The sequence below is a fragment of the Pleurodeles waltl genome, chromosome 1_2 (genome assembly GCF_031143425.1).
Source record: "Pleurodeles waltl isolate 20211129_DDA chromosome 1_2, aPleWal1.hap1.20221129, whole genome shotgun sequence".
NCBI classification, from domain to species: domain Eukaryota; kingdom Metazoa; phylum Chordata; class Amphibia; order Caudata; family Salamandridae; genus Pleurodeles; species Pleurodeles waltl.
Window position 1 is genome coordinate 509,058,289 of NC_090437.1, and position 25,502 is coordinate 509,083,790.

At 48.7% G+C, this 25,502-nt stretch overlaps 1 protein-coding gene across 1 annotated transcript in view; it reads left to right on the forward strand.

Annotated features, from left to right (window-relative positions):
- Positions 1–1,718: 1,718 nt before the first annotated feature.
- The window catches only part of BDH2 (3-hydroxybutyrate dehydrogenase 2), a 189,014-nt gene continuing 165,230 nt past the window's right edge, over positions 1,719–25,502 (forward strand). The window contains exon 1 of the mRNA XM_069241530.1: positions 1,719–1,802. The gene's annotated coding sequence lies outside the window, so the exon portion shown is untranslated. The remainder of the gene's footprint in view (positions 1,803–25,502) is intronic.

Below are 25,502 nucleotides of genomic sequence, written 5' to 3' on the forward strand. Positions count from 1 at the left end.
CTAGCATACAAATAATGAATGGCATTGGTTTCTGGTTATGGAATTGCTCAAAATATTGGGCCCTGCCTCAGTGAAGATGCACTGCTGTGCATCCTGTCTTTCAATAAGATGCAGTTTTCAGATGCGCACAAGAGTTTCTGATGCCTCTTAAATAAGTGTGCTATAATTCCACTACTAGGCCTCTCATAAAAAAATGGGACGGTGAGGGCAAATACATAATACTGACACTGATAGTATTGAAGCAAAGGTTTATCTAACATTATGCTACCCTGAGCAAATAAGATTTTGTATGGTCTGGCATGATAGCGCAGCCATCACCCACATGTTGGGAGCCAGGAGTACATGTTTTGATTAGGGCAAGGTTGTGTGCTTCCACAAAAAAGTGCTTTCCCTACACAGCTGCAATCCTTTTGTTTACCTATCTAGCTACCTGAGCTTGAACTTTCAGGGGCACACATGTGAGTTGTAAATCTATTACACTGCCTCAGATTACTAGATAATTTATGGAGGTTTCTCAGGCAGCAGCACAGATGAAAGGAGAGCAGTCATTACCTACATGGATGTTTAGCTTTGGCTTGACAGTACAATTATCACCTGATCTTTTATACTACACCAATATTGCTCTACAGTTTTTTGCTTCCACACACATAGATATCCATTCCCACGCTATTTACTTAAATGCTTCATCTTACTGGAGGTGGGCGATCCACTAAGAGCTCGAGCCAGGCTTGAGACTGAAGCATGCCTGTGGCTCAGCTCGAGGTCCTGTGGAACCTCATGCCCATACAGAACCGAGCATTCATGTGGCTTTATGGCCAGAGTGATGGGTAGGTTTGAGTTTCAGCATGGCTCCACATCCTGTGTTTCTGGGCAAATCACTTAATCTCACCCTGCATACAAACTATGAATGTGACCTTGTGTAATGTAACTAACACTCTTGCAAAGAGCTCCAGTACTTTTATGTCTAGTTCCTGCTCCATAAAAACTGCAGAGAAAGGCTCAAAGAGGTAAAAATAAAGCCTTAACATAGAAAAGACAAATCAATACCTATTTCCTGGATCATTTGTCAAAGTGAAACTGGGAAATCTGGATAAATCATAACTTCCCCTCTTGAATTGTGTGATCTTAGGCAAATATTTTACTTCACTAAACCTCTGTTTCTTCATTACCGCATATTAAAGCCCTGTGAGTTCAGAATAAAAGTTGTACAAAAACGTATTATGCTTGATTTGATAGACTGGAGCATACAGTATTTACATGACAATTGTTTTGCCTTTAGTGCATTAATGGTTCGTGTTTAAAAACTATCACTTTTAATTACCGCTTCTCAGTGCAGCAATGTAACGTGATTTATTAATCTCAAAGCTTCCATATTAAGGAAATACATTTCTTGAATTTTGAAGCAGGTATATCATTTTTTATGTAATGTCTGTTGTGTGATTTACGTAGCAGACATTTTCAGGGTTTGGCTCGAGAACGGGCTCTAAGATCCGAGTCAGATTCTTTGCTCCGCTCCCCCTTTAAATCTATTAGTTTGCCCATATCTACACATTATCATATAGCATTCCTTTATAGACAGACCTATTGGCATTGCTTGTTTTGTTATGTACCAAGAGAGGCACAATTTTCAGGATCACCCTAGATGGCAGCACTTACTTTTCCAAGCCTAACAACGTTCCAGCGTTGTTCTTTATCAAGGCCACTCGAAACTGAACTACAAATCCCAGCGCGCCCTCGGCGCAGCACGTGAACGTCCAAAGACCAGGCAGCTGCTCTTTGTAGAAGCACACGTATTTCTGAAGGTGAGTGATTGTATTTTCCTGGAATTCCCAATTATGCTTTAAAGTATGCATTTGCACAGTGTATTCCTTATACGTTATTAGCCTCTGGACCTCGAATTCGGCTGATTCGAAACAGAAGTTGCACGGTTGTCAAGTAGCCTCGTATTTTGTTAAACACCTGCACTTAGTTCTAGATGCTTAGCCAGTGATTTTTGTAGTGGGATTTATGCAGGGCACAAGAGGGGCGTAGCGTAAGTGTGCGGAATACCCCTCACATTTTCTTTTCAAACAGTGTATGGTATACTTGTACTTGTAATTACACCCCAGGTTGTTTACATCCCATTGGCAGCTCTTTTCTTGTGCTAATGGCCCCGCAGTTAACCTTGGAGCTATTAAATGCACTCCAGTAGCCCTTTCCTCATTTACAACAGCAGGTGCTTAGCTCTTAAAAAAAAAAATAACACCCAGCACATTTTATTCTGTAAAACCCGTTTAAAATGTAATCCTAAAGTTCCACACCTTTGTTGTAACGTTTTTTTTTTAGGCATTTATAGATTTATATGTTGAAGTCACATATCTGACTTTCAGAAAGTAAAGCCACCTTTTCCAAAGTTTCTTTTCACATTTGGTTGCTGCTGTATTAATTTGTTTGTAAAGTGAATATGCGTTCAGGAGGCTGCTAATATCACAAAGCTCATGTGCCATGTCATAACTTTAAATATGCCCCAAATGGTTGACTTTAATACAGAGCTTAGTTTGATGGGTTAAATAAATGCAAGTTCCCAAAACTTGTACTAGGAGTTTGTCGCCCCCTGCCGGTAAGCGCTAGCCTCACTTCCCCCACTGGTATCACCGACTGCACCATTGGTACGGGCTCTCTGTAGGAAAGTACCATCTTGCCTGGCATGTTACCCTCATTTTTACTGTAGGTATGTTTGTTTTTGCCTGTGTCATTGGGATCCTGCTAGCCAGGACCCCAGTGCTCATAAAGTATGCCCTGTTTGTGTTCCCTGTGTGGTGCCTAACTGTATCACTGAGGCTCTGCTAACCAGAACCTCAGTGTTTATGCTCTCTCTGCTTTTAAAATTGTCACTGCAGGCTAGTGACTAATTTTACCAATTCTGATTAGCACACTGGAACACCCTTATAATTCCCTAGTATATGGTACCTAGGTACCCAGGGAATTGGGGTTCCAGGAGATCCCTATGGGCTGCAGCATTTCTTTTGCCACCCATAGGGAGCTCAGACAATTCTTACACAGGACTGCCACTGCAGCCTGAGTGAAATAACGTCCATGTTATTTCACAGCCATTTTACACTGCACTTAAGTAACTTAAAAGTCACTTATATGTCTACCCTCACTTAGTGAAGGTTAGGTGCAAAGTTACTTATTGTGAGGGCACCCTGGCACTAGCCAAATTGCCCCCACATTGTTCAGGGCAATTTCCCCGGACTTTGTGAGTGCGGGGACACCATTACACGCGTGCACTACATATAGGTCAATACCTATATGTAACGTCACAATGGTAACTCCGAACATGGCCATGTAACATGTCTAGGATCATGGAATTGTCATCCCAATACCATTCTGGTATTGGGGGGACAATTCCATGCATCCCTGGGTCTCCAGCATAGAGCCCTGGTACTGCCAAACTAACTTCCCAGGGTTTTCTCTGCAGCTACCGCTGCTGCCAACCCTCAGACAGGTTTCTGCCCCCCTGGGGCCTGTGCAGCCTGGTCACAGGAAGGCAGAACAAAGGATTTCCTCTGAGAGATGGTGTTACACCCTCTCCCTTTGGAAGTAGGTGTGAAGGGCCTGGGAGGAGTAGCCTCTCTTGGCCTCTGGAAATGCTTTGAAGGGCACAGATGGTGCCCTCCTTGCATAAACCAGTCTACACCAGTTCAGGGATCCCCCCAGCCCTGCTCTGGTGCGAAACTGGACAAAGGAAAGGGGAGTGACCACTCCCCTGACCAGCACCTCCCAGGGAGGTGCCCAGAGCTGCTCCAGTGTGTCCCAGACCTCTGCCATCTTGGATGTAGAGGTGTGAGGGCACAATGGACAGCTCTGAGTGGCCAGTGCCAGCAGGCGACGTCAGAGACCCCTCCCGATAGGTGCTTACCTTTCTCTGTAGCCTATCCTCCTCTGAGGGCTATTTAGGGTCTCTCCTGTTGGTATCTCACCAGATAACGAATGCAAGAGCTCACCAGAGTTACTCTGCACTTCCCGCTTCGACTTCTGCCAAGGATTGACCGCCGACTGCTCCAGGATGCCTGCAAAACCACAACAAAGTAGCAAGAAGACTACCGGCAACATTGTAGCGCCTCATCATGCCGGCTTTCTCTACTGTTTCCTGGTGGTGCATGCTCTGAGGGCTGTCTGCCTTCACCCTGCACTGGAAGCCAAGAAGAAATCTCCTGTGGGTCGATGGCATCTTCCCCCTGCCAACGCAGGCACCAAACTTCTGCATCACCGGCCCTCTGGGTCCCCTCTCATCTTGATGAACGTGGTCCTTGGAACACAGGAGCTGGATCCAAGTGTCCCAGAGAGTCCAGTGGCCCTTCTGTCCAAATTTGGTGGAGGTAAGACCTTGCCTCCCCGCACCAGACAGCAATCCTGTGTACTGCGTGAACTGCAGCTGCTCGGGTTTCTGTGCACTTTTGCAAGACTTGCTTTGTGCACAGTCTAGTCCAGGTCCCCAGCACTCCGTCCTGCATTGCCCAACTCGCTGAGTTGGACTCCGACGTCGTGGGACCCCCTTTTGTTGTTCTGAGTCGACCATCATCCTCGGATCTTCTGAACGCCTGTTCAGCTGCTTCTGCGGGTGCTGCCTGCTTCTGTGTGGGCTCTCTATGTTGCTGAGTGCCCCCTCTGTCTCCTCCTCCAAGGGGCGACCTCCTGGTCCTTCATGGGCCCTGGCAGCACCCGAAATCCTCAACCGCGATTCTTGCAGCTAGCAAGGCTTGTTTGCAGTCTTTCTGCGTGGAAACAACTCTGCATCCTCCAGCCTGCCGTGGGACATCTTCTGACCAAAGGAGAATTACCTGGCACCTTCGGTTTTTGCAGAATCTTCAGCTTCTTTCACCCGGAGGCAGCCCTTTTGCACCTTCATCCGGGGTTTAGTGGGCTCCTGCCCCCCTGGACACTTGCGTGACTGTTGGACTTGGTCCCCTTCCTCTGCAGGTCCTCAGGTCCAGGAATCCGTCTTCAGTGTTTTGCAGTCAGTTGTTGTCCTTGCAGAATCCCCTATCTCGCCTTTACTGTCTTTCTGGGGTAGTAGGGTAACTTTACTCCTACTTTTCAGGGTCTTGGGGTGGGGTATCTTGGACACCCTAAGTGTTTTCTTACACTCCCAGCGACCCTCTACACACTACACTAGGCCTGGGGTCCATTCGTGGTTCGCATTCCACTTTTGGAGTATATGGTTTGTGTTGCCCCTAGGCCTATTTCTCCCTATTGCATTCTATTGTGTTCTACAGTGTTTGCACTACTTTTCTAACTGGTTACTTACCTGATTCGGTTTGTGTGTGTATATTTTGTGTATATTACTTACCTCCTAAGGGAGTATATCCTCTGAGATACTTTTGGGATATTGTCACTAAAATAAAGTACCTTTTCTTTTCAGTAACTGAGTATTATGTTTTCTTATGATATAGTACTAAGTGATATAGTAGGAGCTTTACATGTCTCCTAGTTCAGCCTAAGCTGCTCTGCTATAACTACCTCTATCAGCCTAAGATGCTAGAACACCTCTAATCTACTAATAAGGGATAACTGGACCTGGCACAAGGTACCCCCTATAAGCCAGGCCAGCCTCCTACACTCTCTTCTTGTTTTCTCTACCCCTGTCTTTTCTGCAACATTTTTCTCTGTAGGAGGCTGGCCTGGTTTGTAGTGGGTACCAAAGGTACCTACACCTTATACCAGGTCCGGTTATCCCGCATTAGTGAAATGTAGTCATTGTCTAGAAACCAGGCTGTCTAGAGGTAGCTGTAGGCAGAGCAGCCAAGGCTGAACTAGGAGGCATGCAAAGCTCTTGCAATACTACTTTAGTCACACAGTACTCACACACATGAAAGACAATACTCAGTGTTACAAAAATAAAGGTACTTTATTTTAGTGACACTATGCCAAAAATACTTTTGAGACTATACTCCCTTAGGAGATAAGTAAGTTACACAATCTATACACTAGTAACCAAAAACAGGTAGGTACACAGTAGGAAAACAGTGCAAATAGTAAAAATCACAATAGGTTGCAATGGGCTTAGGGGGATGTAGGAAAGTACCATCTTGCCTGCCATGTTACCCCCATTTTTCACTGTATGTATGTTGTTTTAGCCCTTGTGTCACTGGGATCCTGCTAGGCAGGACCCCCATGCTCATAGTATGTGCCCTGTATGTGTTCCCTGTGTGGTGCCTAACTGTATCACTGAGGCTCTGCTAACCAGAACCTCAGTGTTTATGCTCTCTCTGCTTTCTAACTTTGTCACTGCAGGCTTGTGACTAAATTTACCAATTCTCATTGGCACACTGGTACACCCATATAATTCCCTTGTATATGGTACTGAGGTACTCAGGGTATTGGGGTTCCAGGAGACCCATATGGGCTGCAGCATTTATTTTGCCACCCATAGGGAGCTCTGACAATTATTACACAGGCCTGCCACTGCAGCCTGAGTGAAATAACGTCCATGTTATTTCACAGCCATTTTTCAGTGTACATAAGTAACTTATAAGTCACCTATATGTCTAACCTTCACTTAGTGAAGGTTGGGTGCAAAGTTACTTAGTGTGTGGGCACCCTGGCACTAACCAAGGTGCCCCCACATCGTTCAGGGCAAATTCCCCGGACTTTGTGAGTGGGGCACACCATTACACGCGTGCACTATACATAGGTCACTACCTATGTACAGCGTCACAATGGTATCTCCGAACATGGCCATGTAACATGTCTAAGATCAAGGAATTGTCACCCCAATGCCAGAGACAATTCCATGATCCCCCGGGTCTCTAGCACAGAACCTGGGTACTGCCAAACTGCCTTTCTGGGGTTTCCACTGCAGCTGCTGCTGCCAACCCCTCAGACAGGTTTCTGCCCTGTTGGGGTCCAGGCAGCCCTGGCCCAGGAAGGCAGAACAAAGGATTTCCTCTGAGAGAGGGTGTTACACCCTCTCCCTTTGGAAATAGGTGTGAAGGGCTGGGGAGGAGTAGCCTCTGGAAATGCTTTGATGGGCTCAGATGGTGCCCATGTCTGCATAAGCCAGTCTACACCGGTTCAGGGTTCGCCCAGCCCTGCTCTGGCGCGAAACTGTACAAAGGAAAGGGGAGTGACCACTCCCCTGACCAGTACCTCCCAGGGGAGGTGCCCAGAGCTCCTCCAGTGTGTCCCAGACCTCTGCCATCTTGGAAACAGAGGTGTTGGGGGCACACTGGACTGCTCTGAGTGGCCAGTGCCAGCAGGAGATGTCAGAGACCCCCTCTGATAGGCTCTTACCTTTGTTGGTAGCCAATCCTCCTTTTTCGGTAGCCAAACTTCCTTGTCTGGCTATTTAGGGTCTCTCCTCTGGGGAATTCTTCAGATAATGAATGCAAGAGCTCACCAGAGACCTCTGCATCTCCCTCTTCGACTTCTACCAAGGATCGACCGCTGACTGCTCTAGGACTCCTACAAAACCGCAACAAAGTAGCAAGACGACTATCGGCAACATTGTAGCGCCTCATCCTTCTGGCTTTCTCAACTGTTTCCTGGTGGTGCATACTGTGGGGGTCACCTGCCTTCACCCTGCACTGGAAGTCAAGAAGAAATCTCCCGTGGGTCGACGGAATCTTCCCCATGCTAACGCAGGCACCAAAAGACTGCATCACCGGTCCTCTGGGCCCCCTCTCATCCTGACGAGCGTGGTCCCTGGAACACAGGAACTCTATCCAAGTGACTCCCACAGTGCAGTGATCCTTCAGTCCAAGTTTGGTGGAGGTAAGTCCTTGCCTCCCCACGCTAGACTGCAAACCTGTGTACTGCGTGATTTGCAGCTGCTCCGGCTCCTGTGCACTCTTCCAGGATTTTCTTCGTGCACAGCCTAGCCTGGGTCCCCAGCACTCCGCCCTGCACTGCTCAACCCTCTGAGTTGGCCTCCGGCATCGTGGGGCGCTCCTTTGTGACTCTGAGCCAGCTCCGGTTCACAAATCTTCTAAGTGCCTGTTCGGGTACTTCTGCGGGTGTTGCCTGCTTCTGTGTGGGCTCTCTGAGTTGCTGAGCGCCCCCCTCTGTCTCCTCCTCCAAGGGGCGACATCCTGGTTGTTCCTGGTCCCCAGCAGCACCCAAAAACCTCTACCACGACCCTTGCAGCTAGCAAGGCCTGTTTGCGGTATTTCTGCGTGGGAATACGTCTGCAACCTTCATCGCGACGTGGGACATCTTCCATCCAAAGGAGAAGTTCCTAGTCCTCTTCGTTGTTGAGGAACTCCAAGCTTCTTCCATCCTGAGGCAGCTTCCTTGCACCTTCATCCGGGGTTTTCTGGGGTCCTGCCCCCCTGGACACTATTGCGACTCTTGGACTTGGTCCCCTTGCCTTGCAGGTCCTCAGGTCCAGGAATCCACCTTCAGTGCCTTGCTGGTGTTTGCTGTTCTTGCAGAATCCCCCTATCACGACTATTGTGTCCTTTTGGGGTAGTAGGTGTACTTTACTCCTATTTTTCAGGGTCTTGGGGTGGGGTATCTTGGACACCCTGACTATTTTCTTACAGTCCCAGCGACCCTCTACAAGCTCCCATAGGTCTGGGGTCCATTCGTGATTCGTATTCCACTTTTGGAGTATATGGTTTGTGTTGCCCCTAGACCTATGTTCACCTATTGCAACCTATTGTGATTCTACACTGTTTGCAATACTTTTCTTGCTATTGCTTACCTAATTTTGGTTTGTGTACATATAACTTGTGTATATTACCTCCTAAGTGAGGGTATTCTCTGAGATACTTTTGGCATATTGTCATAAAAATAAAGTACCTTTATTTTTAGTAACTGAGTATTGTGTTTTCTTATGATATTGGGCTATATGATATAAGTGGTTTAATAGGAGCTTTGCATGTCTCCTAGTTCAGCCTAAGCTGCTTTGCCATAGCTACCTTCTATCAGCCTAAGCTGCTAGAAACACCTCTATTCTACTAATAAGGGATAACTGGACCTGGCACAGGGTGTAAGTACCCCAGGGTACCCACTATAAGCCAGGCCAGCCTCCTACATGGGAACACAAACTATATACTAAAATAGTGAAATGAAAAAGTCGGTTTCCCACCTAGGCAAGTGTAGTGTGTAGCGGGGCGCTGGGAGTGTTAGAAAACATCAAAGGTAAGTAAAATACCCCCCCCCCCGAGCCCAGGAAAGCAGGAGTAAAACACAGCAAGTTTCCTAAAACACACTAGAAGTTGTGATAGAAGATAATGCAAGAACTAGAAGAGACTGCAAGACACCAACAATGGATTCTTGGACCTGATGACCTGTGGAAGAAGGGGACCAAGTCCAAGAAACACTGAAGAGTCCAGGAAGAACAGGAGCCCCTGCTAACCCGTATGAAGGTGCAAAAGAACAACCACCGGTGAGAAGACAAAGTCAGTATTGCACCAAAGAAGACAGATGCGGGTTCCTGGTTGGTGCAGAAGATGACCCACGCTGAATGGATGAATGCAGTTTGGTTTGCGTCGCTGGATTCCGCCAATGAGCCTTGGCACACGCAAAGTGCGCCGTTAGCGGGAAATGGCACTGTCTGAACCAGGGGGGACCTGGTGACTTCTCGCTAGGAGGGGAGGCAGAGGGTGCTCTCACCAACTCAGAGAGCCCTCAGAAGACCAGGCAGCGTGCACAGGAGTCCCACAGCACGGGAACAAAGCAGGTGCAAATGGAGGCCCACGCAGCATGACACAAAGGATTCCCACGCCGCCGGAGAACCACTCAGGAAGCTCTGCGTCGCAGGATGCAGTCCTGGGGGCCTAAGCTGTGCTGTGCATGAAGAACTTCTTGGAAGGTCGCACACAAGTCTTGTCAGCTGCAAGTCACTGGGTGCACAGGGGTACTGTCTTGCAAGGGGAGGCAAGCTCTTAACTCCACCAAAGTTGGACAGCTGGATGTTGGAACTGCCTGAATCACTTTAGTCCACCACCTGTGTGGCTGGATCCACGCCTATTGTCTGGAGAGGGGACCCAAGCCGCTGGTCGTTGCTGCAGAGAGGTGCCTGCTGAAGCAGGGAAGTGACTCTGTCACTCCACAGGAGATTCCTTTGGTTCTTCCGTTGCAGGCTGAAGACAGGTAGTCCTCGGAGGATGCACAACCTGGAAACAGTTGCAGTTGCTGGCAGGAGCTGAAGTTGCAATATTGCAGAAGTGGTCTTTGCCTCTTTGTTGCAGTTTTGTAGAGTTCCTGGAGCAGTCAGCGGTTGATCCGTCAGTAGAAGATGAAGTAAAACATGCAGAGGAGTCCTGCTGGAGTTTTGCAGTCTGAATCTGAAGAAACACCCAGAGGAGAGACCCTAAATAGCCCTTAGAGGGGGATTGGTCACCTAACCAGGTAAGCACCTATCAGGATGGGTCTCTGATGGCACCTGCTGGCACTGGCCACTCAGATGCTCCTAGCGTGCCCCACCAACTTGGAATCCAAGATGGCAAAACCCAGGGACGTTCTGGAGGAGCTTTTGGCACCACACCTAGGATGGTGACGGACAGGGGAGTGGTCACTCCCCTTTCATTTGTCCAGTTTTGCGCCAGAGCAGGGACTGGGTGCCCCTGGACCGCGTAGACTGGATTATGCAAGGAGGGCACCATTTGTACCCTTCAAAGCACTTCCAGAGGCTCTGGGAGGATACCCCTCCCATACATGTAACACCTATTTCCAAAGGGAGAGGGTGTAGCATCCCACTCCCAAAGGAAATGCTTTGTTCTGCCTTCCTGAGATTGAGCTGCTCAAGCCCCAGGAGGGCAGAAGCCTGTCTGTGAGGTGGCAACAGCTGGGACTGCCTGGAAAACCTCAGAAGGCTGGTATGGCAGTACTGGGGGTCCACTGTGGAGACCCCAGAGTGCATGGCATTGTGCAACCAATACTGGAATCAGTATTGGGGTACAATTCCCAGTTGTTAGACACCTTACATGGCCATGTTTGGAGTTGCCATTGTGAAACTGGACATAGGTATTGACCTATGTCCAGTGCACACTTAAAATGGCTTCCCTGCACTCACGAAGTCTGGGAAAATGGGCCTGTGCAGGGGTGCCCTCACACACAGGTACGTTGCACCCAGCCTTAAAGGTCTGAAGGCCTCACGTATAGGTGACTTGTAAGTGACCAGGTGCAGTGAAAATGGCTGTGAAAAAGTGCATGCACTATTTCACACAGGTTGCAATGGCAGTCCTGCAGAAGCGTTTATATGGGCTCCCTATGGGTGGCAAAAGAAATGCTGCAGCCCATAGGGATCCCCTGGAACCCAAATGGTACCTAGGTACCATATACTACGGACTTATAAGGGGATCCAATATGCTAATTTGGGATGAAATACTGGGTTACCAGTATGTAAGGGCAAATTTGGAACCAGAGAGAGCATAATCACTGGGGTCCTGGTTAGCAGGAGCCCAGTGACACAGTCAAGCTTACTGACGCAAAACAGTGACACAAATTAACAAGTAGGCCACAAACCATAAGCACTGGGATCCTGACTAGCAGGATCCCAGCGACACAGTCAAAACACACTGACAAACAGGCCACAGATTGGGGTAACCATGCTAGAAAGAGGCTACTTTCTCAAAATTCCCTCCTCTGTGTACAGGGACTTAGTAGCTTGGTCTGTAAGATTGGGGGGGGGGGGAAGGGAGGAGCTTCAGATTGCCAGATTTCCCAACAATCACATTGGCATATACTGTTATAATACATTATACTGCAAGTAGGGCGCATGAGAGGGGCTTAAGGGGCAGTGGAAAGGGAGAGGTATGCAGATTGATAGGAGTACTAAGTGAAAGAAAAACAACAATTTGTAAAATAATCAACATTTCAGAGAAGTTTTAAGACTGAGAGTGAGTGCTTTTATCACTGTGTGCATGCAAAAATCCCAGGTGAAAACTGACGAACACATCACGCACTACTGAAAGCACCTGTACCCAACTATTTATCAGAACATAAATTTATTGGGGTGGGGGGCGCTAACACCCCAAATACTGCCCCCAGAGCTACACCCTATGTATTTTTCTAACTCTTTTGTAGGCTGTTCTCATCATTCTCCCTGCCTTGTTGTCTGTCTTAATTGTCTTTTTCCCACTCTTTTTGCTCTTGTAGCAAAATCCTTCTTCTTCTTTCTTGCCAAATTATATCTACCACTGTCTCGTTTTCTCTCACTACATCTGTTTCATTGTCTCACCCTTCACCTTTCTTTCTACCTCGTTTTCTGTCCAATCCCTTGCATAGTCCCATTTTGCTTTTTCTCTGTCCCTCTTTTTGTTTTGCCCAGCCCTACTCCTGTATCCCTTTATTTTTCCTTTTTTTAATCTCTTCCCCTCTGTCTTTCTATTTTTCTTCAATTTCCCAGTGGTCTCCATCTCATTCTCTTGCCCGTCTCCTGTTTCTCCCTCTTTTCCAATCTGACCCTACATTATGTTGTATAATCAGGATTTCCCAAACTGCGGTTTGGGGTCTGATTTTTTTTGGTGGGTTGCAAAAGTCCTGATGAACAAGTTACTTACCCTCGGTAATGCCTTATCTAGTTGAGGCTGTATCTAGCTGCAGATTTATTACCTTAGAATATTCCCCAGGTATCAGACTGGATCTGGAACTGCACACCAGTAGGTGGTGTCTTTTGGCTCCATTGGCTGTGTCATCCATACAGGACATGCCTGATTACCATATAGTACTACCCCAGCGTGTTGATGTCAGTTACTTTAGTGACTTTCCACACTAGGAGCGTGGAGCCACAATGAGAACTGAGCACTCATGTGAAATACTAAAGCCCTGAGAAGGGTGTCCCATAAACTGCAATCTGCTCACAGGGCAGGGTGTTGCGGAGGACCGTTAAGGAATCTGTGACTAGGTAGAGTCTCTATCACATGAGGCGTTACAGAAGGTGAGTAACTTCTTCATCTGATTAAGACTTCTAGCCACAGATTCCTTACCTTAGAATAGATATACAAGCAATGCCTCCCTGGAGGTGGGTCTGAGAAGTTTGTTCAAACCAGAAGGTCCTGCAGTACCGAATGGGTGAAGAGTCTGTCGCAACTGACCTGACTGTCTAGACAGTAGTGTTTGGTAAACGTGTGCAAAAATACCCACGTTGCTGCCTGACAGATATCCAGTTTTAAGGGACTCCGTTGGCTAACTCAGTGGTTGCAGCCTTAGCTCTGCTGGAATGAGCACACAGATGCACAGGGGCTTGCTTCTTGGCCAATGCAACACAGATATTGATGTAGTGCACTGTCCACCTTAAGATAGTCCTTTTCTGCATCACTTTCCCTTTCTTAGGTCCTATGTACCGCACAAAGAGATGATAATCCACACATAACTCTTTTGTTCAGATAAGGTGTAGGAGGCTGGCTTGGTTTGTAGTGGGTACCTTGGGTACTTACACCTTATACCTGGTCTAGTTATCCCTAATTAGTGGAGTAGTAGTGTTCTAGCAGCTAAGGCTGATAGAGGTAGCTATAGCAGAGCAGCTTAGGCTGAACTAGGAGACATGCAAAGCTCATGCAGTACCACTTATAGTTACACAGTACTTACACACAAGTAAAGACAATACTCAGTGTTACCAAAAATAAAGCTAGTTTATTTGGGTGACACAGTACCAAAAATATATTAGAGGCAATACTCCTTCTGGAAGTAAGTAGTATACACAATATATACACTAGACACCACAATAAGGTAAGTAATTAGACATAGGATAGTGCAAACAATAAGAAATACTATAGAATGCAATAGGAGAATATAGGTGGTGATGGACAGGGGAGTGGTCACTCCCCTTTCCTTTGACCAGTTTTGCACCAGAGCAGGGGACAAGGGGTCCCTGAACTGGTGTAGACTGTCTTATGCAACGAGGGCACCATCTGTGCCCTTCAAAGCATTTCCAGGGGCTGGGGGAGGCTACCCCTCCCCAGCCTGTAACACCTATTTCCAAAGGGAGAGGGTGTAATACCCTGCTCTCCGAGGAAATGCTTTGCTCTGTCTTCCTGGGACTGAGCTGCTCAGACCCCAGCAGGGCAGAGAGCTGGTTTGGCAGTACTGGGGGTCCATAGTGGAGCCCCCAGGATGCATGGAATTGGCTCCCCTATACCAGATTTGGAATGAGGGACAATTCCATGGTCTTAGACACCTTACATGGCCATATTCAAAGTTACCATTGTGAAGCTACGTATAGGTATTGACCTATATGTAGTGCAGGCATGTAATGGTGTTCCCGCACTCACAAAGTCCAGAGAAATGGCCCTGAACTATCTGGGGGCACCTTTGCTAGTGCAAGGGTGCCCTCACACTTAGTAACTTTGCACCTAACCTTTAGCAAGTGAAGGTTAGACATATAGGTGACTTATAAGTTACTTAAGTGCAGTGAAAATGGCTGTGAAATAGTGCACACACTATTTCACATAGGCTGCAATGGCAGGCCTGTGTAAGGGTTTGTCTAAGCTCCTTATGGGTGGCAAAAGAAATGCTGCAGCCCATAAGGATCTCCTGGAACCCCAATGTCCTGGGTACCATATACTAGGGACTTAAAAGGGGGGTCCAGTATGACAATTGAAATTGGTAAATGAAGTCACTAGCCTACAGTGACAAATTTAAAAGCACAGAGAGCATAAGCACTGACGTTCTGATTAGCAGAGCCTCAGTGACACAGTCAAGCACTATACAGATACACACATTAGACCATAAACTATGAGCACTGGGGTCCTGACCAGGAGGATCCCAGTGAGACAGGCAAAAACATACTGACATACAGGTAAAAATGGGGACAGCATTTCTTTTGCCACCCATAAGGAGCTCAGACAAACCCCTTCACAGGACTGCCACTGCACCCTGCTTGAATTAGTGCACACACTATTTCACAGCCAATACCTATATGTAGGTTCACAATGCTATTCAAATATGGCATTGTAAGGTGAATAAGATCATGGAATCGCCCCCCCATTCCAAATCTGGTATAAAGGGGCCAATCCCATGCATCCTGGGGGCTCCACCATGGACCCCCAGTACGGCCAAACCAGCTCTCTGAGGCTTGCACTGCAGCTACAGCTGCTGCCACCTCACAGACAGGGTTCTGCCCTCCTGGGGTCCGAGCAGCTCAGTTCCAGGAAGGCAGAACAAAGCACTCCATCCTGCGACGCTCAACTTGCTGAGTTGTTCTCTGGCAACGTGGGATCTTCTTTTGTAGTGCTGCAGCAACCACAATTTGCACCTTCTTTGTACCCGTGTCCTAGGACTCCCGTGGGTGCTGGAGGAGGCGGCCGGTGCAGACGGGAGCTGTTCCAAATGATCTTAGCGAGACAAGCGAGTTTTCACGAGTTCATGTGTTTGATGGGACGGTTTACTTAATGACCATATTCAGGTATCCGAGATTATGATATGGAGACATACCCCCTCAAGAGCCTTGATAAAGTCCTAACTAGGTCGAAACACGTGTCGGCTGGAGTTGTTGGCTGTTTTTTCCAATCTGAGTGAACTTTATGATCATGAACAGAACAATTTCTGATTGAATCCAGTGACTGGATTGAACCTTATTATCACCATCAGGATTTTTTCTGGCTGGATTTACTTTGGACGTTATTTTAGTGTGTGTTTTTGATTTATGTATGTTTAACTTGTACTGTCAAATACTGTTGAAGATGTCATTAATATTATTTTCTGGGAATACTTGGTGTGTAGGGACTGTATCTCTTTATGTATCTGTTTCATATTTTTCAAAAGTTTGTACATATCTATTCTACTCACATATTCATATCTGTATTCATTTCTTTTCTCATAACTGTTTTTATAAAACCTAATTAAGTCTATAGGAGTGCTCCACATATTTTTCTATTTGTAAGTTTCTATACTGGTTAAGGTTTCCTTACCAGTACACATGTTTGGCAACAATATGTTTATGAGCACCCGCTTTATACTTTCACAGTATAGGAGTATGCGGCCAATCTAAGCTTTCTGTTGCCAGGTTTATATTAATTTCGCGTGGGTGCTGCCTGGTCATCTGTGAGCTCTCTCCAGTGTTGGGAGCCCCCTGTGCCTCTTCAGTCCGAGTTGAGGCGCCAGGACCCTCCTGGGTCCAGGTAGTGTCATTTTGACAAAAACCGTGACATTGCTTGAACCAAGGCGTGTTGGGCGAAAACAGCGCTGCAACTTGCCTGCATGCAACATCTCAACGTGGTACATCCTTTATATCACCCAGGAACCCGCAGCCAATTTCTTTGGTGCTCTTCTGCAGACTTCTTCCAACCGGAGGATCCTCTTTTGCACCATCTTTTAGGCTGGCAGGGGCTCTTGTCCTTCCTGGAATCTTCTGTGATTTCTGGACTTGTTCTTCTCTCTTCACAAGTCTTCAGGTCCAGGTTTCCACTATTTGTTGCTTGCAGTCTTGCTTGTTTCTTGCAATAACTCTAATCACAACTTGTAGTGTGTCCTTAGGAAACTTGCAGTACTTTACTCCTACTTTCCTGGGCTCTGGGGTGGGGTATTTTACTTACTTTTGGTGTTTTCTTACACTCCCAGCGATCCTCTACAAACTACACTTGCCTAGGGGGGAATTCTGATTCGCATTCTACTTTGTTAGTATATGGTTCCCCTAGGCCTGTTTCTTCCTATTGCATTCTGTGGTATTGCCTATTGTTAGCACTATTCTGTGACTCTTTACTTACCTGATTGTGGGTGTCTAGTGTATGTATTGTGTATAATACTTCCCTCCAGAAGGAGTATTGCCTCTAAAATATTTTTGGCCTTGTCACTAAAATAAAGTACCTTTATTTTTGGTAACATTGTGTATTGTATTTTATTGTGTATAAGTATTGTATAACTATAGTGGTATTGCAGCTACCTCTATCAGTCTGAGCTGCTAGAACACTGACTACATTTCACTAATAAGGGATAACTGGACCTGGTATAAGTTGTAAGTACCTAGGGTATCCACTACAAACCAGGCCAGCCTCCTTCAGTGCCTGGATGTCAGAATAACATCACAGACTTCTGGAGGAAAGTGGAAAGGTGTCAACTGTCACTGTTCAGTCTTCACGCATGAAGGTGAGGGGTGCACTGGTTTGGATGCAAAACCCTCCCCTGTTGTTACAACAGAAGATCCTCTCTAAGAAGCAGCCTGATCAGGGGACCGATAGTCATGCTTAGCAGCCCAGGGTGCCAGACTCTCCGTGACTAATCCAAAGCCACAAGAATAACATGAGCCCAGTCGTTCCTGATCTCCTTGAGAACTCTGGGCAGCAGTGGTATGGACGGAAAGGTGTACTGGAGGCCAGAACTCCACTCAAGAGGAAAAGCATCTTAGAACAAGAACTGCCTTGGACATTGTATGTTCTTGACAGTGCAGAAAGAAGCCTTACACCACCTCCAGGTGGAGGCACCATTTGTTATCCACTACGCATCTTAGGCCGAGTTTGTCTGCTCTGGCATTCAGAGAGCCCGCCAAGTGTTGAACCACCAGGGAAATTCCCTGTCATTCCAGCCATGTCCAGAGACACAGACCCTTGACAAAGGGTCCCTGACTCCACCCTGCCATGTTTTTTGCAGTACCACACGGCGGTGGTGTTCTCCATGGACACCTGCACCAGCCTTCCTTTGATAGAAGGAAGAAAGCCTTCTCTGATCTCAACCTCTCCCATATGTTCACCCTTTCCTAGAAGCAACACATCTGTCTCCACAGTCTGCTTTGGTTGGGAAAGGGAGAAGGGTCTGCCACTGATCCAACTGCAGTTCGTCAGCCGCAACTGCACTTCTTTTGCAGGTACCTCCGAGATCTGGACTGTGCCAGAGAGATTCCCCTGATGCTGTGCCCACTTCAGGTCCTGCTGCAGAGCCCGCATATGCCAACGGTTAGGAGTTGCAAGCTGGATGCCTTTCGGAAGGATAGGTCCGAAACTGCATTGTGTCCAGAACAGCTCTGATGAAAAGGAGCATTTGAGAGAGAGTCAGGTGTGACTTTGGCACGTTGATCATTAACCCCAGAGAGTGCTGAAGGTTCGCTGTAGTCTGGAGGTGGGAGATGACTGCCTGCCTTAAACACACAGTTGTCGAGTTAGGAAAAGACTGGAACCCCTGACCTCTGCAGATGATCTGAAACCACTGTCATCACTTTTATGAATGCTCAAGGAGAGCTGGTAAGACCGAAGGGGAGCACGGCAATCTGATAGTGCTCTTGGCCCATCGTGAATCGCAGGTAATGTCTGTGGTTGGGTAGGACGGAGATGTGGGAATATCCACCCTGCAAGTCCAATGCTGCAATCCAGTTTTCCAGATCCAAGGCAGACAGATTCTATGTGAGCATTTTGAATCTATCCTTTTTCAGGAAGAGATTGAAAAGGTGCAGGTCCAGGATAGGATAAAGGCCTCTGTTCTTCTTTGACTCCAGAAAGTAGCTGGACTAGCAGCCACACCCTATTTCTGATTCCAGCACTCCCTCTATGGCTCCCTTGGCTAAGAGAGCCAGCACTTCCTGACAGAGCAGGGAGAGGTAGTTCTCCGTCAGCTGGTCATATGTGGGTGGCATGAGGGAAGAGCTGGTCACAAAGGCGAAGGAGTAGTCGCTTAGGACAGTTTGCAAAACCCAAAGGTCCAATGTTACTGACCACCAGTGGTGCAAGTGATGGCATCTCTTGCGCCCCCCCCCCCAACCCCCAGTGAATGCTCATGATGGTCAGAGGGCCAACTGAAAGGGTTTGGAGGCTGCGGAGAGTGGTGGGCTGGCCTGACCTTTTGCTACCTGTGCTACATGGTCTGTGGGGCTCACATCCTCAGCTATGAAAAGACTGCCAAGTCTTTTGGCTGTAGTGGCTGGGAAGGTATGGAAGCAGTTGGAGCCCCCTTCCGTGACCATGAAAGGGCTGGAATGCAGAGAGGGATGACAAGCTCAAGGACCTGGCTGTAGCTCTGCTATCCTTAAGGCGATCTAGCGCTGAGTCCGCCTTCTCTCCAAAAAGATGAGTGCCATCAATGGGCTTGTGCATAAGCGAGGCTTAGACATCCCTTGAAAAGTCAGTGGTTCTCAGTCAGGCGTGGCTCCACAAGGCCAACAACGATGAAATACCTCTACCCAGTGAGTCAGTCATGTCCAGTCCACATCGTATGGTGAGCTTTGCTGCGGCTCTCCCATCAGCAATAGCTTGGGAATCCTCCAAGATCATAGGCAGCACTTGCACAACCAAATCCAATATAATTTGGGAAAATTGCCCCAAAAGGCACGTTGTGTTCACCGACCACACTGCAAGGCTGGCAGAAGAGAAAATTCTCTTATCAAAGGTATCCAGCCTTTTGGATTTCCTAACCTGCAGAGTGGTAGGGAACATGCAGGGGTTGACTTCTAGATGTGGAAGCTTGGTCCACCAAGCTCTCCATGGTTTGAGTGCTGTGTAAGAAAACTGGGAACTCCAGGAACAGGATGATGGCGGTGGGCAGTTATCCTATGCACAGGAGTCCCTGTGGAGGGCTCATACCAGGCATTGAGTAGAACATTTTTAAGGGCTTCATTAAAGGGGAGTAAAGGTTCGGAAGGGGCAGCTTCCGACTGAAGCACCTCCGTGAAGATATTAGTCTTGACTGCCACTGAGGATAGCTGAAGGCCCAAGACCATAGCCGCCCTATGCACCACCATAGCAAAATATGCTCCCTCCTCCATAGCCACAGTAGGAGGAGAGACCAAGCCATGGTCAGGTGAGGTGTCTAACCCACTGCCCTCTCCCAGTTCATCATACCAGATGTCCTCATTCTCATCTAGGGGTTGTTGGTATCCATAAGAGTATTCAGACTACTCCAGTCCATCTCCCTCACCAGACCTGTCAAAGCCAAAAGCCACTGGTTTTAATCTGAATAACATGGTCCCAGTCAGTGCCGGAACCAGCGTCGGGTGACCCATCCAGGTTCGTGTCAAAGATGGGAATGACAAATGGGGGTGGCACTGCTGTGGGGGATATCGGCGGTGCCAAGGGAGTCGGCACTGGAGCGGGTGCTGGCACTGGAGCTGGCGCCAAGGAAAGTCTCAATCTCGCTAGCTGCACCGGTCCAAATCCAACATGGGATCCATTGGGCGTGACTGCCATCAAGGGTGAACCCTTTGGTGAGGATCCAGCGGGGGCCCCTCTGGATCCCATGGGACCCAAAAGCACTCCAGAGGGGCTGAACCGCCCATATATCAGGTGTATGGCCTCATAAAATTCTTTAAACTGGGAGGGTGTTGCTTCACCTCTAGGAAAGTCAGTGAAACTCAGACCAAACCCTGACCCAGGCTCTGCCGAAAGGTGAGGCCTGGAGTGCCGACGGTCCTGTGCCTCATTGGAAGACTAGGATGGGTGCTGCAAAGTCAAAGACCTCTTCGACTTACCTGATTTCCCTGATGACTTCAAGCGGGACGACGATTGCTAAGACCTGGACAAGTGCGGTTCAGCGAATGGTCCAGGCACCCCCGTGTGACTGTGATCTTGAGCATCACAGGGTTGTCCGACTAAGGGCGTTGAGGAGCTTGATGGATTGCGCTCTTAGCGCCTTTGGGCACATGGTGAAGGAGTCCTCGCAGGCCTTGGAGATGTAGTCCCTCTCCGATCATCACAAACAAACCAAGAGTTATCTGCCTGTGGCAGAAACCAAATGGTTTGGTACCAGCTAATTTCTTTGGGGACATCCTGTCACACCAGGAGAGAAAATCTCTAATAAAAGGTTTTGACAGAAGTCAAGAAACAAACCAGTCAAAAAGATGACTGAGGGAAGCTTTTCATGGATCAACGCTATCTGGCGCAGAAAGGAAAGAACTGAAAAGGATGGATGCAGATGTGGATCCAAATAATGCCACCTACCTGCATGCAGGGATGCTACTCAAAACCTTTCAGATCCAGTCTGACATCGGAGGAATATTCTCAGATAAGGAATCTGAGGCTAGATAGAGTCTCTATTAGATAATGTTTAACAAAAGTACGTACCTTTGTTTTCTGATAGAGACTTCTAGTTGCAGATTCCTTACCTTAGAATTTCCCCCAGGCGTCAGACTGGATCCGGAGATTTTCTTTGAGCAATACCCTTGCTCGTCAGTAGGTGGCATCGGTCTACTCCGCGGGCATCATTGGCGCCTTGAAGACGTCCGGAGTAGTACATAGACACCGCCCTTGAGCAGTGACGTCAGTTCTTTTCTTTCCGCGCCACATGCTGTTCCGAAGAAGAGCTACCCTGGTCTATTTTTGACCGAATTCGAACGTTATGTCGAGTTTTTGGGTGAAATTTGGTGCGTTGAGGATGTCCCCGAAGACCGGTTTCAAGCCGTGCGAGGACTGTCACCTTACGATTTCAGATCCTCATCGGGTTTGTCTCGAATGCGACCACGACACAGTCGTGCTCCAAGTGCCGGGCCATGCATCCGAAGGCTTTGAGGGAGCGGTCCCTAAAGCTCCCGGTACTCAACTCCGCGTACATCCCGGTCTCGCTCGAGAGGAAGGTCTCGAGACCGGTCGCAGAGTCATCACCACTCATCTTCTTCCAAATCCACAGGTCAAGGTAAGAAGAAGTCCCATTGCTCTCCGACTTCGCCCCGTCGCTCGGCCGATGCGACGCAGGAGGAGCGTCCATGCACAAGGCCTCCATCCTCGAAGGCTGCGTCTGGGTCGGCTCTGCGCTTTCCTGAGTTTCCCGGAGCCGGAGCAACCCCCGTCCAGCTTAGAGTTTTATGAGGCCATGCGCCTCATCTTTGGGTGGGCGGACCCCGATATGGCGCCTTTGGGCCCAAGGGGTTCGGTTGAGGGGCCTTCGGGTTCTGTGTCGGCGGCTTTGGCTCTGGATCCACACCGTGCCAGTTGCACCCTTGAGATCTTCCCCTGCGCCGGGTCGATTGTCGACGCTCCTGACGTCGGTAGTGCCCACTATCGACATCAACCCAATTCTTATCCCCAAAGAGTCGGAGTCACAGCGCCGTCGGCCGATTTCAGCTTTGATGAGGCCTGTTTGCCCCAGGTCAGATTCAGACCTTTTTTCTTATGGGTACGAATATGGGGAGGGATTGGAGGGGTCCCTGGACCCTTATGAATACCAGGATGACCCTTCTATGGACTGGGCTCAGGAATTGGGCGAAGCAAGTGGTCTGGACACCGCATGCCTTTTGGACCGCTATACCCACTCTTTGTGGGATACGGTTGCGCATGTCCTGCTGCAGATACTGGAGGAGGCCCATGCTATCGTCTCCCAAGCTGTAAACAATGGGAGAGATGCGGCAAAGTTCACAATCCAGATCGGTTGCTACGACGGTGGCCTTACGACGCCACGCCTGGTTGCGTACTTCTGGCTTTTCTGGGGATGTCCAACAGTCACTCATGGACATGCCCTTTGGTGGCTCCTGACTCTTCGGAGACAAATCAGACTCGGCCATGGAGAGATTCAAGGATTCCCGGGCTACGGCTCGGTCCCTTGGTCTTTTCTCTGCCCCTCGCACCCCACAGTCTGCTTTTCAGCCCTTTCGTGGCCACGGAAGGGGGTCCCTTTTGTGTCCTGCACCCAGCCACCGTGCCACCCATGCTGTTCAGCCTCTGCGTGGCCGTGGACGTGGAATCCCACGTGGCCGTGGGATAGGGAACCAGAGGTCTGCCCAGTCCACTTCTGCCCCTGCTGCAGCCTCCAAACCCTCCTAGTCCATCCCCTCACTCCTGTCCAGTTGGTGGCAGGGTGCGCCATCACCTGCCCCACTGGGAAAACATCACCACGGACAGGTGGGTTTTGCAGTTCGAAAGGGCTGCTCTCTCCTTTTCGAATCTGCTCCACCAACCATGCCTCCATCCTTCAGTCACCTTCCAGAGGATCATATGGCGCTTCTCCGCCAGGAAGTCGCAGCTCTCTTGGCCAAGGGAGCTATAGAAAAGGTCCCTATGCCAGAAGTAGGTCGTGGTTGTTATTCCTGCTACTTTCTGATACCAAAAAATGAAAAGGGCTTACGTCCTGTCCTAGACCTTCTTTAGCTAAACTACTTCCTCAAGAAGGAGAAATTCAAAATGCTCACCCTGGCTCAGGTTCTGTCTGCCTTGGACCCAGGAGACTGGATGGTAGTATCCTGTCTGCCCATCGACGTTACCTACGATTCGTGGTAGGTCACGAGCACTTTCAGTTTACCGTGCTCCCCTTCGGCCTTACTAGTGCCCCTTGGGTGTTCACGAAAGTGATGGCGGTGGTTGCAGCTCATCTGGCAGATTAGGGGACTGAATCCTCCCCCTACCTCGACGACTGGCTGTTGAAGGCAGACTCGCCCCAGAAAGTCGCCTCCCACCTCAGACTACGGCGAACCTCCTACACAAGCTGGGGTTCCCTATAAACGTGCCGAAGTCACACCTGACTCCCTCTCAGACACTCCCTTTCATCTGAGCTGTTCTGGACGCAGTGCAGTTCCAGGGTTATCCTCCTGAAAAGCGAGTCCAAGACATTCGGGCTATGACTCCGATCTTTCAGCCTCGGTCTTGGATTTCGGTGACTGACTCTGTGGCTGCTGGGCCTCATGGCCTCCTGCATCCTGCTAGTAACACATGCCAGATGGCATATGCGAGCTCTGCTGTGGGACCTGAAGTTCCAGTGGGCGCAGCATCAGGAGAATCTCTCCGACATGGTCCAACTCTCGGAGGGGACTGCGAAAGACCTGCAGTGGTGGCTTTCGAATCTGCATTGGGTCCACGGCAGATCCATCTCCCTTCCCCCACCCAAGGATCTCTGTAGTGACAGATGCGTCACTTCGGGGTTGGGGAAGCCACATGGGAGAGGCGGAGATCAGAGGCCTCTGGTCTCCGGTGGAGTCTACACTTCATATCATTCTTCTGGAGCTCCGGGCGATCAGGCTTGCGTTGAAAGCATTCCTTACCTCTCTCAAACGGAAGGTGGTGCAGGTGTTCACGGACAATGCTACCGCCATGTGGTGCTGCAACAAACAGGACCCTGGACCCTTTGTCAGGAGGCACTATGCCTCTGGACATGGCTGGAACATCATGCCATTACCCTGATGGTTCAACATCTGGCGGGTTCCCTCAACGCCAGAGCGGACGAACTCAGCTGTCAATGCACAGCCGATCACGAATGGCATCTACATCCGGAGGTGGCGCAAGGTCTCTTTCAGCAGTGGGGAGAGCCTTGGTTAGATCTGTTCGCCTCCGCAGAGAACACGCAATGTCAGCTGTTTTGCACGTTGGAGTTTCCAAGGCGACACTCGCTTGGAGACACTTTTCGTCTTGAGTGGAACTCCGGCCTCCTTTACGCTTATACCTCTTTTGCGTTCTCAAGAAAATCAGGAACGACCGGGCCCAAGTCATCTTGGTGGCTCCGGACTAGGCACAGAGAATATGGTATCCAGAGCTATTGAGCATGTCCATCGATCCTCCACTCAGACTGTCTCTTCGGGTGGTTCTTCTGTCACAGCAATAGGGGACTTTTCTTCACCCGAACCTGTCCAACCTCCGCCTTCATGCATGGAGATTGAGCGGCGACAGTTGACGACTTTTGATCTTCCACCCAAAGTCTGCGATGTTATCTTGGCAGCCAGGCGTCCATCAACCAAAACTGTGTACACCTGTTGTTGGAATAAGTTTGTGGCATGGTGTACAAAAATTATTTTGATCCCCTTTCTGCCCCTCTATCCGAGGTTCTTCTGTTTATTCTTTCTTTGGCCCAGCATGCTGTACACATAGCTTTCTTCAGAGTGTCAAAGGGGTATTGACAGTCCACGGTCCAGTTCACTTTCTTGGAGGTCAGTTCTGTGAGGGGTGTCACTATTGATCCATATCCCTTCACGAACCTCCTATAGTACCCAGTCAAGCCAAGGAATGCCCTGACATGAGTCTGGGTTTTTGGAGCTACCCAGTCCAGAATAGTCTGGATCTTTGGTTGGAGTGGCTGAACTTGGCCTCCACATACAGGGTGTCCCAGGTAAACCACAGTACCCTGCCCTATTTGACATTTAGATGCCTTGATAGAGAGGCCTGCTGCTTGCAGGGTCTGCAAAACCTTCTTCGGATGGACCAGCTGATCCTACCAGTTGGAGCTAAAGACAGCAATATCCTCAAGATAAGCTGCATTAAAGGACTCCAAGCCAGCAAGGACTTGATTCACCAACCTTTTGAATGTGGCAGGGGCATTCTTTAAGCCAAAGGGCATCACAGTAAACTGGTAGGGCCCACCAGGTGTAGAGAATGCTGTTTTCTCTTTTGCTCCAGGTGCCATTTTTTATTTGCCAGTACCCTGCTGTCAAGTCAAAGGTACTTAAGTATTTGGCTACACCTAATTTGTCTATTAGTTCATCTGCCCTTGGGATGGGGTGAGCATCTGTCTTGGTGACACAGTTGAGCTCTCTGTAGTCCACACAAAACCTCATCTCTTTCCTGCCATCTTTGGTGTGAGGTTTGGGGACCAAGACCACTGGGCTAGCCCAAGGACTGTCAGAGTGCTCAATCACTCCCAACTCCAGCATCTTGTGGACTTCCACTTTGATGCTTTCCTTAACTTGGTCAGACTGTCTGAATATTTTATTCTTGACAGGCATGTCTCCTGTCAACATCATG